The 16,400-nt window shown below is 41.7% G+C and overlaps 1 protein-coding gene across 1 annotated transcript in view; it reads right to left on the bottom strand.

The window, feature by feature from the left end:
• The window catches only part of LOC147368474 (zinc finger protein 101-like), a 55,262-nt gene that overhangs the window by 36,980 nt on the left and 1,882 nt on the right, over positions 1-16,400 (bottom strand). The window lies entirely within an intron of this gene.

Here is a 16,400-nt window from a genome sequence, read left to right on the forward strand (position 1 = left end):
AGAGCATTTCTAATCCATGCCTAACATTCCAGAAAACTTTCAACATGAAAGAGCTGTTTTAAAAGTTTACAATTATGTAGTGCTTACTAAAGATCTTTCTTCAAGTGTAACCTTGAATGCTGGAATTCTACTAATTTTGGAAATGAATACTAATATGAGCTAATGCTCTAAGTTGTCATTCAACACTAGTGTGTGTGTGTGTGTGTGTGTGTCTCTGTGTGTGTCTGTGCACTCAGTTGCTCAGTTGTATCTGACTCTCTGTGACCCCATGGACTGGAGCCTGCCAGGCTCTTCTGTCCATGGGGTATCCCAGGCAAGAATACAGGAGTGGGTTGCCATTTCCTACTCCAGGAGATCTTCCCTACCCAGGAGTTGAACTCATGTCTCTTTCAGCTTCTGCATTGGCAGGTGGATTCTTTACTGCTGCCACCTGGGAAGCCCTTCAACACTAGTACATAAAGTTTCAGTTCAGTTCAGTTGCTCAGTCATGTCTGACTCCTTGCAATCCCATGGACTGCAGCATGCCAGGCTTCACTGTCCATCACCAGCTCCCAGAATTTACTGAAACTCATATCCATTGCATTGGTGATGCCATCCAACCATCTCATCCTCTGTTGTCCCCTTGTCCTGCTTTCAATCTTTCCCAGCATCAGGGTTTTTCCCAGTGAGTCAGTTCTTTGCATCAGGTGGCCAAAGTATTAGAGTTTCAGCTTCAGTATCAGTTCTTCCAATGAATATTCAGGGTTGATTTCCTTTAGGATTGACAGGTTTCCTTTAGGATAGATCTCCATGAAGTCCAAGGGACTCTCATAAGTTTCAAAGGTAGTGATTTTTTCCTTTAATCAGATAATGAGTTTTTTCTTTTCCCATTTGAAGCCTTTTGGATCCAGGGGTGCATTTAACTGTATTTGTAGTATGCAATTAGATTTAAATGTTTATGATGTTCTATTCATTCTCTGTTTATGGGCCATTGAAAAAATGACAGTTTGGTATTTTATTTAAATATTTATTTCTGTTTATTTGGCTGTGGCACTTGGGATCTTTGATCTTTTTTGGGGGGGCAGGGGCAGTATTTTTGTTGCAGAATGCAAACTGTCAGTTGTGCCATGTGGGATCTAATTCCCTGACCAAGGATAGAATCAGGGGCCTCTGCACTGAGAGTACCAAGTCTTAGCCACTGGATCACCAGGACAGTCTTGGCAGTTTGATATTTGATGGGATTTTCCTAGTAGCCTTGTGTGGTAGTTCCTGGATAGTCATAACCCATTATACATATTGTATCCTTTTCGGTGAGAAAGATACATTTTGTTTGTGTTGCAAATGGAAGCCTTTTAAAATTTTCCATTCTATTAAATACTTGGAATACATTTTATGTTTGACAAGGATAGCAGTGTATACTGTTATATAAAGTATGATTTGTCTTTCCTTCTGACTGGTATTTGTTGAAAAGACTATGAGATAATACAAAATATGTGATAATACAAAAAAAAAAAAATCTAGAGTTGGAGAGGTCCTGTCTGAAAATAGAAAGATTTTCTATAATCTATCCCTTTTCCGCTTCCATTTTAGCATTCACAGATAGCTCACCTGTACATGATTTAACAGCAAAATGCAAAGAAAACATACATTTCTCAGATTTTAGAGCCCCAACACCATACTTGAGACTGCTGTATCTTCTGTAACACAATCTGAGTCCTAATTTTTTAAATTTAACAGGAGGATAATTGCTTTGCAATGTTGTGCTGGTTTCTGTCATACACCAACATGAATTGGCCACAGGTATACATATGTCGCTTCCCTCTTCAACCTCCTTCCCACCCCCTTGTACCCCAGAATCCTATTTTTTTTTGGGGGGGGGCATTACCATGCAGCACGTGGATCTTCCCTGACCAGGGGTAGAACTCATGCTCCTGGTGGCTCAGACAGTAAAGAATCTGCCTGCATTACAGGAGACCCAGGTTCGATTCCTGGGTCAGGATTATCCCCTGGAGTAGGGACTGGCTACCCACTCAAATATTCTTGCCTGGAGAATTCCATTGACAGAGGAGCCTGGTGGACTACAGTCCATGGGGTCACAAAGAGCCAGACATGACTGAACGACTTTCACTTTTGTTCTTACACACTAAACCGCCAGGGAAATCTCAGTCTAATCTAATCTAATCCATTTCAAACTTTGATGTTTCCCAGCACTGAGCCTTCCGTCCTCCCTTTCTAGCCCCCACTCATTTGGTACTTAAGGTAAATAATCCCAGAACAGATGGCCCTACTGAGAAGTTTGAACCCCGTAACCCTAGCTGAGTGCAAGGGTTCTGCTCAGTTTAACAACAGGGTGTGAGAAGTTTCATTAAGTTCTCCCATGTACATTTCATATAGGAAAGAAATTTATTTTCGGTCAGTTACTGCTGCAAATCCTACTGAACATTTAAATGTAAATGACTATAATGTCCATAGGGAGAAGGAAATGGCAACCTACTCCAGTATTCTTGCTTGGAGAATCCTGTGGACAGAGAAGCCTGGAGGGCTGCTGTCCATAGGGTCACACAGAGTCGGACACGACAGAAGCGACTTAGCATGCATGCATAGTGTCCATAAGACAATTGATTCTTTTTTTTTTTTCTGGTGGAAGAAACACATTAACTCTTCTCCCTTCTCCCATCCCCCTTTTTGAGGTATCATTCACTAAAATCTTTCTCCTTCTGTTAGGATCACAATGTCTTAATTAACTTTTCTTAGAAGACAGTTTTGAAATCAAGTTATGTTAGTCTTACTACTTTATTTTTTTCTTTAAGAATGATTTGTCCATTCTGCCTTCCTTGTATTTCCTGGTAAATTTGTGAAAAAGATTGTGTATTACACTTACTGTTGTGACTGTGGTAGATACTACATTGTCTCTTAGATCATTATGTATAGTAGTACCACATCAGCAACATAAGTGCCTATCTGTGAAACTGGCATGTTTTCTTATTGGTTTACATGCTTAATTTTTTGAACATGTTTATAGTTTTCTGAGTATTCAGTTTATATTTCTTTTGTTACATATGTTTCTCTTTGTTTTCTTGCATTTATTCTACTGTAAATACATTTCTTAATTTCATTATCAGAATGTTTATTATAAGTGTATAGAAACAATTATTTTTGTCTTGATCTTGTATCTTACAAACCTGTTGAATTCAAATTATCAGTTCCTTTAGTTTTTCTAGTGGGCCCTAGATTTTCTATATATAAGATACTGGATTGAAAGTAGAGATGGTTTTAAAGCTCCCTAACCAATCTGCATACGTTTTATTCCTTTTCTTGCTGAGTGGGTTCTTGGCCTAAATCTCCAATAAACTGTCAAATATAAGGAAGAGATATAGTTTATTAATTATGACTTGGGAAAACATTCACTCTTTCACCTTTAAACATAGTATTTGGTGTTTTCCATAGCTGTTCAATATGAGGTTAGAAAATTTCAGTCTGCTTTTGGTATGTTGAGTGTTTTAATCATGCAGGACTATTGGATACTGTTAATTATTTCTTTGAGTCTGTTGCCACTTTTTTATTATTTTTTTTTCCTGAATGAAGGCCTTAGAAAACTTTTTTTTCATAGGTTTTTTAGTAATTTATTTATTTTTGGCTGTACTGGGTCTTTGTTGCTGTGCGGACTTCTCTCTAGTTGCAGTGAGCAGGGGCTACTCTTTGTTACAGTGCACTTCATTGCAGTGGCATCTCTGGTTGCAGAGCACAGGCTCGAGGGCACACAGACTTCAGTAGTTGCAGCACATCCTTACCTACCATGCCTAAAGTATCTATAAACAAATACACGTGTCCTAGCCAAGGAGTCAAGAAAGCCCACCTCCCCCATTTCATTTTTCACTTTTCCCCCAAACTTTAAACTTTTAATTTTGTATTGGGGTATAGCTGATTCTCCCCCATTTTTTTTAAAGGGATCTAGTTCATTGACCAGGGAATGAACTCAGGCCCCCTGCATTGGGAACATGGAGTCTTAACCACTGGACAATGAGGGAAGTCCCTCTCCCCAAATTTTTAAAAAACTATTTGCCTGCACCTTGCAGCATGGTGGATCTTGGTTTCCCAATGAGAAATGAAGATCTTTCTTAAAAAATTTTTTTTATTGAAATATAGTTGACTTATAATATTGTATTAATTTTGCTGTACAGTGATTCAGTTATGCATTGTATACATACTTTAAAAATATTTTCTCCATTATAATTTATAACAGGATATTTAACAGTTTCCTGTGCTATATGGTAGGACCTTATTTACCTGTAATCATTCTTAATGGAATTGATTTCATCCCAGTAGTTGACTAGAGATGTGATCTTATGGATCACTGGTAAGACAGCACTGATAATACCTATGATTTAACTGTTGCAGATAAGAATGAGTAAGAAATTATTTTTTCAACAAAAACTGTGACTAAATTTTTAAGAAATTGGTCTAAGGATAATGTAGCTGACATCCTATTTACAGGATATAACTGACTGATATTGTATAATAAGTAAATGAAGAAAACTGCATGGATTTCAGAATATTCATAAACAAAATGGGTACTTTATTCTTTGAGGTAAGGAGAAACAAAATGTGTCATCTAACAAATGCTTCAAAAAATAGTTGGTAAAGTATTCAAAATGAGTACAAAAATGACTGCTTCAGAAAAAATTCAATTTAAGTCACAGAAAATAAAATACAATTAAAAAACACACTGAAGGATTATGTTCAACTACAAGTAATCGGAAACAGCCACAGCCTTCCTGACAGAAGGAAGGTGCTTCTCACAAGGAAACACTGGGTCAAGGATGGCACTGCACAATGCACTGGAGAAGCAAATTGATACGCAGGAGAGAAACAAAGACATAATCCAGAGAAGAGTAGTATCAGAGAATATTCCCAACCATAGAGCACTGAAATATTGTCATAGTAGACACAAGAGGCCTTACAGGAATTCAAACTCTGCTGGATCTTTGATGTGGAAGCTGTGAAGACATCAGGGGAAACTATACTTCTTTATGAATGGAAATCAAACATTGGTTGCTGGTGTTGAGGCTACTCTTGACTGCTGCTGCTGCTAAGTCACTTCAGTCATGTCCGACTCTGTGCGACCCCATAGACAGCAGCCCACCAGGTTCCTCTGTCCCTGGGATTCTCCAGGAAAGAATACTGGAGTGGGTTGCCATGCCCTCCTCAAGGAGATCTTTCCAACCCAGGGACTGAACCCATGTCTCCTGCATTGCAGGCAAATTCTTTACCATCTGAGCCACCAGGGAAGCCCAAGAATACTGGAGTGTGTAGCCTATTCCTTCTCCAGGGATTTGAGGATTCTTTACCAGCTGAGCTACCAAGGAAGCCCTAATAGCAGGCATATAAATTCCTTCCATGTTTGTCTCAGAATGGCCTTATTTTTTCTTAATTTTTATTAGCAAGTGTAATGATCCTTAAAACTTAAGAAAAAATAAGGTCATTCTGCCATCTATGGGGTCACACAGAGTCGGACACGACTGAAGCGACGTAGCAGCTGAGACAAAAACGGAAGGAATTTGTCACTAGTATACAAACTTTGAAAGACCCGTTAAAAAATTCACCAGTAAGTAGTGACCTACATGAGAAAAGAACCTAAAGAGAAATGTACATGTATAACTTATTCACTTTGCTTCATACACTTGAAACTGACATAACACTGTAAATCAACTGTACTCCAACTGTTTTTGTTATTTTTGTTGTTCAGTCACCAAGATGTGTCCAACTCTTTGCAACCCCATGAACTGAAGCACGCCAGACTTCTCTTGACAGTACAGCCTTGACATACTCCTTTCCCAATTTTGAACCAGTCCGTTGCTCCATGTCTGGTTCTAATTGTGGCTTCTTGTCCTGCATATGGGTTTCTCACAAGATAGGTAAGGTGGTCTGGTATTCCTATCTCTGTAAGAATTTTTCAGTTTGTTATGATCTACACAGTCAAATGCTTTCAGGCATTAATTAATTAATTAAGTAGATATAATTTTTTTTAATTTCCCATGCTTTTTCTATGATCCAATGCATGTTATCAGTTTGATCTCTGGTTCAAAAATCCTGCTTGTACATCTGGAAGAGTTCTTGGTTCAGGTACTGTTGAAGCCTAGCTTGAAGGATTTGGAGCAGGACCTTGCTAGCATATGAAATGAGTGCAACTATACAGTAGTTTGAACATTCTTTGGCATTGCTTTTCTTTGGGATTGGAATGAAAACCGACCTTTTCCAGTTCTGTGGCCCCTGCTGAGTTTTCCAAATTTGCAGGCATACTGAGTACAGCACTTTAACAGCATCATCTTTTAGGATTTGAAATAGTTCAGCTGGAATTCCATTACCTCCACTAGCTTTGTAGGAATGAAAAGTGGTGTGTCCACTTTAGAAAGCAGTGTGAATATTCCCCAACCAACTAGACTTGCCATATGACCCAGCAATCTAACTCCCAGGCATGGACCCAGAGAGAACTCTAATTTGAAATGATACAGACACCCAGTGTTCATAGTAGCACTGTTTACAAGAGCCAAGACATGGAAACAACCTACATGTTCATCAACAAATGAATGGAAAAAGAAGATGTGGTACAGATATACAATGGAATATTACTCAGCCATAAAAATTGAAATAATGCCATTTGCAGCAAAATAGATAGACCTACAACTATTCATACTAAGTGAGGTAAGTTACACTGAGAAAGACAAATACTGTATGGTCACTAACTTACATGTGGTATCTCAAATATATCACAAATAAACTTATTTTCAAAACAGAAACAGACTCACAAAGATATGAATAAATGACTGGTATTCAAAATAGCCAAGAACTATTAAAACCCAACAGTAGGAAGACAATCCAATTAACAATGGGCAAAAGATCTCAAAGAACCATTGACCAAAAACGATATACAGAGGGAAACTGGAAATATGAAAACATGCTGAATATCAAATGTCAATGGGAAATTGCAAAGAAAACAAAGAGCTAACACTACACAATTATTCAAAGACTAAAAAGAAAAACACTCAGAACACCAAATAGAGGTGAAGATTATCTTCATTCACTGCTGTTGCTGTTGTTGTTCAGTCACTAGGTCCTGTCTGACTCTTTGTGACACCATGGACTGTAGCCCACCAAGCTATAGTCCCCCAGGTCAGTAGGTGTCCATCCAATATGCTATTAGGGAAAAGCAGAGAAATAGGTCCAGAAAGAATGAAGAGGCTGGGCCAGAGCAGAAATGATGCTCAACTGTGGATGTGTCTGGTGGTAAACGTTAAGTCCAATGCTGTAAAGAACAATGTTGCCTGGGAACCTGCATTGTTAGGTAAATTGGACAAGGTCAGGTAGGAGATGGCAAGAGTCAACATTGATGTTTTAGGAATCAGCAAACTAAAATGGATGGGAATGGATACATTTAATTCAGATAACCATTATATGTACTACTGTGGGCAAGAATCTCTTAGAAGAAATGGATTGGCCCTTATAGTCAACAAAAGAGTCTGAAATGCAGTACTTGGGTGCAGACTCAAAAATGGCAGAATAATCTCAGTTCGTTTCCAAGGCAAAATGTTCAACATTAGAGTAATTCAAGTCTGTGCTCTAACTACTAACACTGAAGAAGCTGAAGTTGAGCAGTTCTATAAAGACCTACAAGACTTTCTGGAACTAACACCGAAAAAAGATGTCCTTTCATCAGAGAGGACTGGAATATGAAAGTAGGAAGTCAAGAGATACCTGGAACAAGTTTGGCCTTGGAGTACAAAGTGAAGCAGGGCAAAGGCTAACAGAGTTTTGCCAAGAAAATGCACTGGTCATAGCAAACACCCTATTCCAACAACACAAGAGACGACTCTACACATGACATCACTGGGTGATCAATACTGAAATCAGCTTGATTATATTCTTTGCAGCCAAAGATGGAGAAGCTCTATACAGTCAGCAAAAACAAGACCTGGAGCTTACTGTGGCTCAGATCATGAACTCCTCATTGCCAAATTCAGGCTTAAATTCAAGAAAGTAGAGAAAACCCCTAGAGTTTATTCCACCATCTAGTGGAGGTGACCAACAGATTCAAGAGATTAGATATGGTAGACAGAGTGTCTGAAGAACTATGGACAGAGGTTCGTAACACTGTACAGGAGGTGGTGACCAAAAGTAACCCCAGTAAAGAGAAATGCAAGAAGGCAAAATGGTCATCTGAGGAGGCCTTACAAATAGCTAAGAAAAGTGAAAGGCAAAGGAGAAAAGGAAAGATGTACCCAACTGAATGCAGAGTTTCAGAGAATAGCAAGGAGAGATAAGAAAGCCTTCTTAAGTGAACAATGCAAAGAAATAGAGGAAAACAATAGAATAGGAAAGACTAGAGGTTTCTTCAATGATATTGGAGATACCAAAGAAACATTTTATGCAAAGATGGGCACAATAAAGGACAGAAATGGCATGGACCTAATAGAAGCTGAAGATATTAAGAACAGGTAGCAATAATACACAGAACTATACAGAAAAGGTCTTAATGACTGGAATAACCACAATGGTGTGGTCACTCACTTAGAGCCAGACACACTGGAGTTTAAAGTCAAATGGACCTTAGGAAGCATCACTACGAACAAAGCTAGTGGAGGTGATGGAATTCCAGTTGAGTTATTTCAAATCCTAAAAGATGATGCTGTTAAAGTGCTGCAATCAAAAGGTCAGCAAATTTGGAAAACTCAGCAGGGACCACAGAACTGGAAAAGGGTTAGTTTTCATTCCAATCCGAAAGAAAGGCAATGCCAAAGGATGTTGAAACTACCATACGATTGCCCTCATTTCATGTGCTAGCAAGTTTATGTTCAAAATCCTTCAAGCTAGGCTTCAGCAGTAGGTGAACCAAGAACTTTCAGATGTTCAAGCTGGATTTAGAAAAAGCAGAGTAACCAAAGATCAAACTGCCAACATCTGTTGGATCATAGAAAAAGCAAGGCAATTCTAGAAAAACATCTACTTCTGCTTCATTGACTATGCTAGAACCTTTGACTGTGTGGATCACAACAAAATGTGGAAAATTCTTCAAGAGATGGGAATACCAGAGCACCTACCAATCTCCTGAGAAACCTGTATGCAGTTCAAAAAGCAACAGTTAGAACTGGATTGGAACAAGGACTGGTTTGAAATTAGGAAAGGAGTACATCAAGGCTGTATATTGTCACCTGCTCATTTAAATCATATGCAGATCATGCAAAATGTTGGACTGGATGAATTATAAACTGGAATCAAGATTGCTGGGAGAAATATTATATCAACAACCTCAGATATGCAGATGATACCACACTAATGGCAGAAAGTGAAGAGGAACTAAAGAGCTTCTTGATGAGGCTGAAAGAGGAGGGTGAAAAAGCTGGATTAAAACTCAACATTCAAAAAAATAAGATCATGGCGTCTGGTCCCATCCCTTCATGGCAAATATAAGGGGAAAAAGTGGAAGCAGTAACAGACTTTATTTTCTTGGGCTCCAAAATCACTGCAGATGGTGACTGCAGTCATGAAATTAAAAGATGCTTGCTCCTTGGAAGGAAAGTTATGACAAACCTAGACAGTATACTAAAAAGAAGAGACATTACTTTGCTGACAAAGGTCCATAAAGTCAAAGCTGTGGTTTTTCCAGTAGTCATGTTCGGATGTGAGAGCTGGACATAAAGAAAGCTGAGCACCAAAGAACTGATGCTTTCGAATTCTGCTGGAGAAACTCTTGAGAGTCCCTTGGATAGCAAGAAAACCAAACCAGTCAATCCTAAAGGAAATCAACCCTGAATAATCATTGGATGGATTGATGCTAAAGCTGAAGCTCCAGTACTCTGGCTACCTGATGGGAAGATCAGACTCACTGGAAAAGACCCTGATGTTGCAAAACATTGAGGGCAGGCGGAAATGGGGGCAAGAGAGGATGAGATGGTTGGATGGCATCACCGACTCAACAGATATGAGTTTGAGACTACTCTGGGAAATAGTAAAGGACAGGGAAGTCTGGCAAGCTGCAATCCAAGGGGTCACAAAGAGTTGAACACGACTTAGCGACTGAATAACAACAACAAATGTGTATTAAGACCCAGCAATACCACTCTGTGTTATTTGTCCAAATGAGGGCAACTCTTGTAGTCACGCAAAAACTCATACACATACTTGTATGGATTTAATTCACAACTAGCATAAGTTAACAGGTAAGCAACAATCATGACTCAAACAATCAGTGTTAAGTCCATCCATAAGATCAAATACAGTTCACAGTAAAAAGAAATTAAGTATCAAGCTATGAAAACACACGACTGAAAGCATAAAAGTGTACTGCTACCTGAAAGAAACCAATCTGACAAAGCTATAAACCATATGATTTCAAGTACATGAGGGCCTTCAAGTACTTCTCCTCCCTTCCCCTAAGCTCCAAGGCAGCCTTAGCCTGAAGACACTGAAGGTGCTCTCAGCCATCACTGAAATTTTAAACACACAAACCCTGTCTGACCAATTCAGGAAAATCACTCCAATCCAGTGCTTCTGTGGAAATGAAAGAAGAAAATTATAAGCCGCTTCTACTAGTTTTCCCAGAAAACCCCTCATATCTATTCCTTTCTGAAAAAATGTCAATCATTATTTCCAAGGCAGGTTTATTACTACACAATTAATGATACTCGAATACTTCTTGTCTGCAAGTCTAAATCCTGGAGTACCAAAGCAAGTGTCCAAAAGAACTCATCGTATTTACTCGGGGAATGAAAAAGGTGAAACAAAAATTCTTCACAGCGCAAAAATGTAATACTTCATATTTTTTTTCCTGTGAAACTCACTTCTCTTACCTCTTGGCAAATATTGTATACGGTGTTTCAAGCTCTAGTAATTAAATACATCTTACAGTGTTGAATAAACTTAAATAAGTGAGTAAATCTTTTGAAGGGGACTAACGTAGGGACAGGCAGGGTAGATCGTCAAGAAAAGTTTAAAAAAAACCTCCACAAAAAGATTTCCTATGGAATATCTGTTCCCAGTAAAATATCAAGTAGAGAGACGATTTCATACAACGTACTTCCAAGGGGTTATTCCCGGCTTTCAGGACAGGTAAGGTATCTACGGTTGCCCATCCCCACCCCCTACCCCACCCCCGCAACCTGCGCCCCGGAAAAATGCCATCCAGGACTCCGTGCAAATAGGATAAAAAATTAAAATATTGAGTTTCTTTGAAAAGCATCGCAGAGATGAACAGTTGACAGATAATTTGAATCAGAGAGGCGAAATGAGGAGAGTGAGGGCAATGAGGGAGAGATCTGGAAATTTAATTATTTATGGCCAGTCCTACAAAGGGCTTCTCGGTGGCTAAGCGGTAAAGAATCCGCTTGGCAATGCAGGCGCTGCCCCTGGTGAAGGAAATGGCATCCCACTCCAGTATACCTGCCTAGGAAACCCCATGGACAGAGAGAGGTGCCTGGCGGGCTGTCCATGGGGTCGCAAAGACTCAGACACGACTGAGTGACGAAATAACTGGGGTGGAAACCCCCAACTAGAATACCAACCCTCATTTAGAATAACAACTTTCTGCCTTCTGCCTCTGTTATCTTGCTTAAACAGCTTTTGCTCACCACCTCCACTTCTGTACTCTTGCTTGCTCATGGCATCGGCGGGAATCTAAGTTGCCTGAGGAGGGGGTATCTGAGTTGCTTGAAAGAGAAAGTCCTGAAGACCCGGAGGTCTGTGCTGTATAAAAGATACCCAGAACAAAGTCCGGGCGCTCAGCCTCTGGAGGCGACTCCGCTGAGCCCGCACCAGTGCTGAATAAACCCTGTTGTTCTGCATCTTCCAGTGCCGCTGGTCTCCTGCCGCCACGGTTTCTATAACACAACGACAACAAAGAGCTACTAATGGGGGCTAAGGTCTTCGATTTGAGATTCCGCTTCCCCAAATCTTTGGGAAAAGAGGAAACCAGGTGCCCGCGGCATAGAAAAGACAGCCTGGGACCCCTCAACCGACACCTAATCTCACTGCTGGACCCTCTGGAACAAGTCTCGATTGTCTACCGAAAAGTGTGAACGTGGTCAGGGGACAGTCTCGGGGAGAAGAGGGGCTGTGGGCACAGAGCCGCCGGGAGAGGTTCTGGGGCGGAGGTTCCTGCGCGAAGTGACCAGACCGGACGCCCGGGGTCCCGGCTGCCCGGCCAACGCCCCTGCTGCGAGCTAGCCGGGACTGAGGTCCTAGCAGCGCCGGAGACCCTGGGTTTCCCAGACTCCGGGGATGACCGCAGTGCTGGATCAAAAAGTGGCCGGTTTCCGCTAGTTCCGATCAGTCCCTCTCCGGCGTCCGTAACCTGGGTCAGCACATTCACCATTTCAAGTTCCCGCCCAAGAACTCCAACGACCAGTGCAGATCACAGGGCTACTGAACGTGAGAGTAACCAGGCTAAGGAATCAGGAAAGACACTAGACCTGCTCAGTCGGGAAAAAGGAAGTCCAAACCAGGGGGTGTTGCCCCGCCCACCTACCTCAGAGGACTCCTGGTTGGACAAATTCCAATGCCCCGCCCCTCGCGCCTGAGTGACAACCTGTGGTAGGTGGGATGTGTCGTGTCCCTGCTTGGCACTTTTGCTTCTGCTGCTGCTAAGTCGCTTCAGTCGTGTTCGACTCTGCGACGCTGTAGACGGCAGCCCACCAGGCTCCCCCGTCCCTGGGATTCTCCAGGCAAGAACACTGGAGTGGGTTGCCATTTCCTTCTCCAATGCAGGAAAGTGAAAAGTGAAAGTGAAGTCGCTCAGTCGTGTCCGACCCTTAGCGACCCCATGGACTGCAGCCTACCAGGCTCCTCTGCCCACGGGATTTTCCAGGCAAGAGTACTGGAGTGAGGTGCCATCGCCTTCTCCTGGCACTTTTGCAATTGTTTCCTGGCCTGAGATCGACTCTGCAGGTCTGCAGTAGTTTGTTTCTTTACAGCACTGAACTTTACTTCCATCACCAGTCACATCCACAACTGGGCATTGTTTTCGCTTGTTATTTCTCTACTTTTCTCCAGTAGCATACTGGGCACCTACCAACCTGGGGAGTTCATCTTTCAGTGTTGTATCTTTTTGCCTTTTCATACTGTTCATGGGGTTCTCAAGGCAAAAATACTTAAGTGGTTTGCCATTCCCTTCTCCAGTGGACCACGTTTTGCTTATTTAAGTTATATGCAGAGTATATCATGCGAAATACCAGGCTGGATGAAGCACGAGCTGGAATCAAGATATCCAGCAGACATATCAATAACCTCAGATATGTAGATGACACCACCCTTATGGCAGAAAGTGAAGAAGAGCTAAAGAGACTCTTGATGAAAGCGAAAGAGGAGAGTGAAAAAGCTGGCTTAAAACTCAACCTTCATAAAACTAAGATAACGGCATCCAGTCCCATCACTTCATGGCAAATAGATGGGGAAACAATGGAAAAAGTGACAGACTTTTTTTTGGGGGGCACTTAAAACCACTGCAGATGGTGACTGCAGCCATAAAATTAAAACGTCCTTGCTCCTTGGAAGAAAAGCTATACCAACCTAGACAGAATACTAAAAAGCAGAGACATTACTTTGCCAACAAAGTTCCAATCAAAGTTATGGTTTTTCCAGTAGTCATGTATGGATGTGAAAGTTGGGCTATAAAGAAAGCTGAGCACCAAATAACTGATGCTTTTGAATTGTGGTGTTGGAGAAGACTCTTGAGGGTCCCTTGGACAGCAAGATCCAACCAGTCCATCCTAAAGGAAATCAGTCCTGAATATTCATTGGCAGGACTGATGCTGAAGCTGAAACTCCAATACTTTGGCCACCTGATGCGAAGAACTGACTCATTAGAAAGACCCTGATACTGGGAAAAATTGAAGGCAGAAGGGGACAATAGAGGATGAGATGGTTGGATGGCATCACCAACCCGACAGACAATGAGTTTGATGAGCAAGCTCTGGGAGTTGGTGATGGACAGGGAAGCCTGGCATGCTGCAGTCCATGCAGTTGCAAAGAATCCGACAAGACTGAACGACTGAATTGAGTTTGTTTCTTCTAAGGAATTTATGCATTTCCTCTAACTTATCTTTTTAAATATAATTTATTTATTCATATCTGGCTGTGCTGGGTCCTTGTTGCTGCACAGGCTTGTTTCTAGTTGTGGGCAGCAGGGGCAACTCTCTAGTTGTGGTGTGCAGGCTCTCCTTGCGGTGGCTTCTCTCATTGCTGAGCAGGGGCTCTAGGGTATTCGGGCTTGGTAGTTGTGGCCCATGGGCTCAGTTGCTCCAAGGCATGTGGGATTTTTCCCGACCAGGGATTGAACCCGTGTCTTCTGTACTGGCAGGTGACTTCTTTACCACTGAGCCACCAGGGACGTCCTGTAATCACTTTTTTTTTTTTAACCCTATAATTCTACTTTTTAAAAACATTTAATTGAAGGATAATTGCTTTACAGAATTTTGTTGTTTTCTGTCAAACCTCAACATGAATCAGCCATAGGTATACATATATCCCTACCCTCTTGAACCTCCCTCTCATCTTCCTCCCCATCCCACCCCTCCAGGTTGATACAGACCTCCTGTCTGAGTTTCCTGAGACACACAGCAATTCCTATTGGCTATCTATTTTACATATGGTAACCGCACAACTGCACTCAACTCACACACTAGTAAAGTAATGCTCAAAATTCTCCAAGCCAGGCTTCAGCAATACGTGAACCGTGAACTTCCAGATATTCAAGCTGGTTTTAGAAAAGGCAGAGGAATCAGAGATCAAATTGCCAACATCCGCTGGATCATCGAAAAAGCAAGAGAGTTCCAGAAAAAACATATATTTCTGCTTTATTGACTATGCCAAAGCCTTTGACTGTGTGGATCACAATAAACTGTGGAAAATTCTGAAAGAGATGGGAATACCAGACCACCTGATCTGCCTCTTGAGAAACCTATATGCAGGTCAGGAAGCAACAGCTAGAACTGGACATGGAACAACAGACTGCTTCCAAATAGGAAAAGGAGTACGTCAAAGCTGTATATTGTCACCCTGGTTATTTAACTTATATGCAGAGTACATCATGAGAAATGCTGGGCTGGAAGAAGCACAAGCTGGAATCAAGATTGCCGGGAGAAATATCAATAACCTCAGATATGCAGATGACACCACCCTTATGGCAGAAAGTGAAGAGGAACTCAAAAGCCTCTTGATGAAAGTGAAAGTGGAGAGTGAAAAAGTTGGCTTAAAGCTCAACATTCAGAAAATGAAGATCATGGCATCTGGTCCCATCACTTCATGGCAAATAGATGGGGAAACAGTGGAAACAGTGGCTGACTTTATTTTTGGGGGCTCCAAAATCACTGCAGATGGTGATTGCAGCCATGAAATTAAAAGACCCTTACTCCTTGGAAGGAAAGTTATGACCAACTTAGATAGCATATTAAAAAGCAGAGACATTACTTTGCCAACAAAGGTCCATCTAGTCAAGGCTATGGTTTTTCCAGTGGTCATGTATGTATGTGAGAGTTGGACTGTGAAGAAAGCTGAGCACCAAAGAATTGATGCTTCTGAACTGTGGTGTTGGAGAAGACTCTTGAGAGTCCCTTGGACTGCAAGGAGATCCAAGCAGTCCATTCTAAAAGAGATCAGTCCTGGGTGTTCATTGGAAGGACTGATGCTGAAGCTGAAACTCCAATACTTTGGCCACCTCATGCGAAGAGTTGACTCACTGGAAAAGACTCTGATGCTGGGAGGGATTGGGGGCAGGAGGAGAAGGGGATGAGAGGCTGAGATGGCTGGATGGCATCACCGACTCAATGGACATGAGTTTGAGTGAACTCCGGGAGCTGGTGATGGACAGGGAGGCCTGGCGTGCTGCGATTCATGGGGTTGCAAAGAGTCAGATGCGACTGAGTGACTGAACTGAACTGAATGTAAGTTTCCATGTTACTCTTAATAGAATTTATTATTAATAGAATTTACTTCATCCTAGAATCTGACTAGAGCTATGATCTTAGAGGTCACTGGCAAGATGGCACTGAAACAATCTTTTTAACTTCTGTAGATAAGAAGAAATGAGGGACTTTCTTGGTAGTCCAGTGGTTGGGAATCTGCCTGCCAATGCACAGGACACAGGTTCTGTCCCTGGTCGGGTAGGATTCCACATGCCACAGGGCACCTGGGCCCATGTGTCACAAATACTGAAGCCCATGCACCCTAGAGCCTATGCTCCACAACGAGAGAAACCACCGCAATGCGATGTGCGACACCACAGCTAGAGAGTAGCCCCAGCTCGCCGCAACTAGAGAAGGCCCAGGAGCAACAATCAAGGCCCAGCACAGCCCCCAAAAGAGTAAGAAATTAGTTTCATGAGGAAAACTGTAACTGAAAGCAAGAAAACGCCCCAAAGATAAAGCAGCTGACCT

Source organism: Bos grunniens, chromosome 7 (genome assembly GCF_055505025.1).
Source record: "Bos grunniens cultivar Pamir isolate PY7600 chromosome 7, Bosgru_T2T1.0, whole genome shotgun sequence".
In the NCBI taxonomy this organism is placed as follows: Eukaryota; Metazoa; Chordata; class Mammalia; order Artiodactyla; family Bovidae; genus Bos; species Bos grunniens.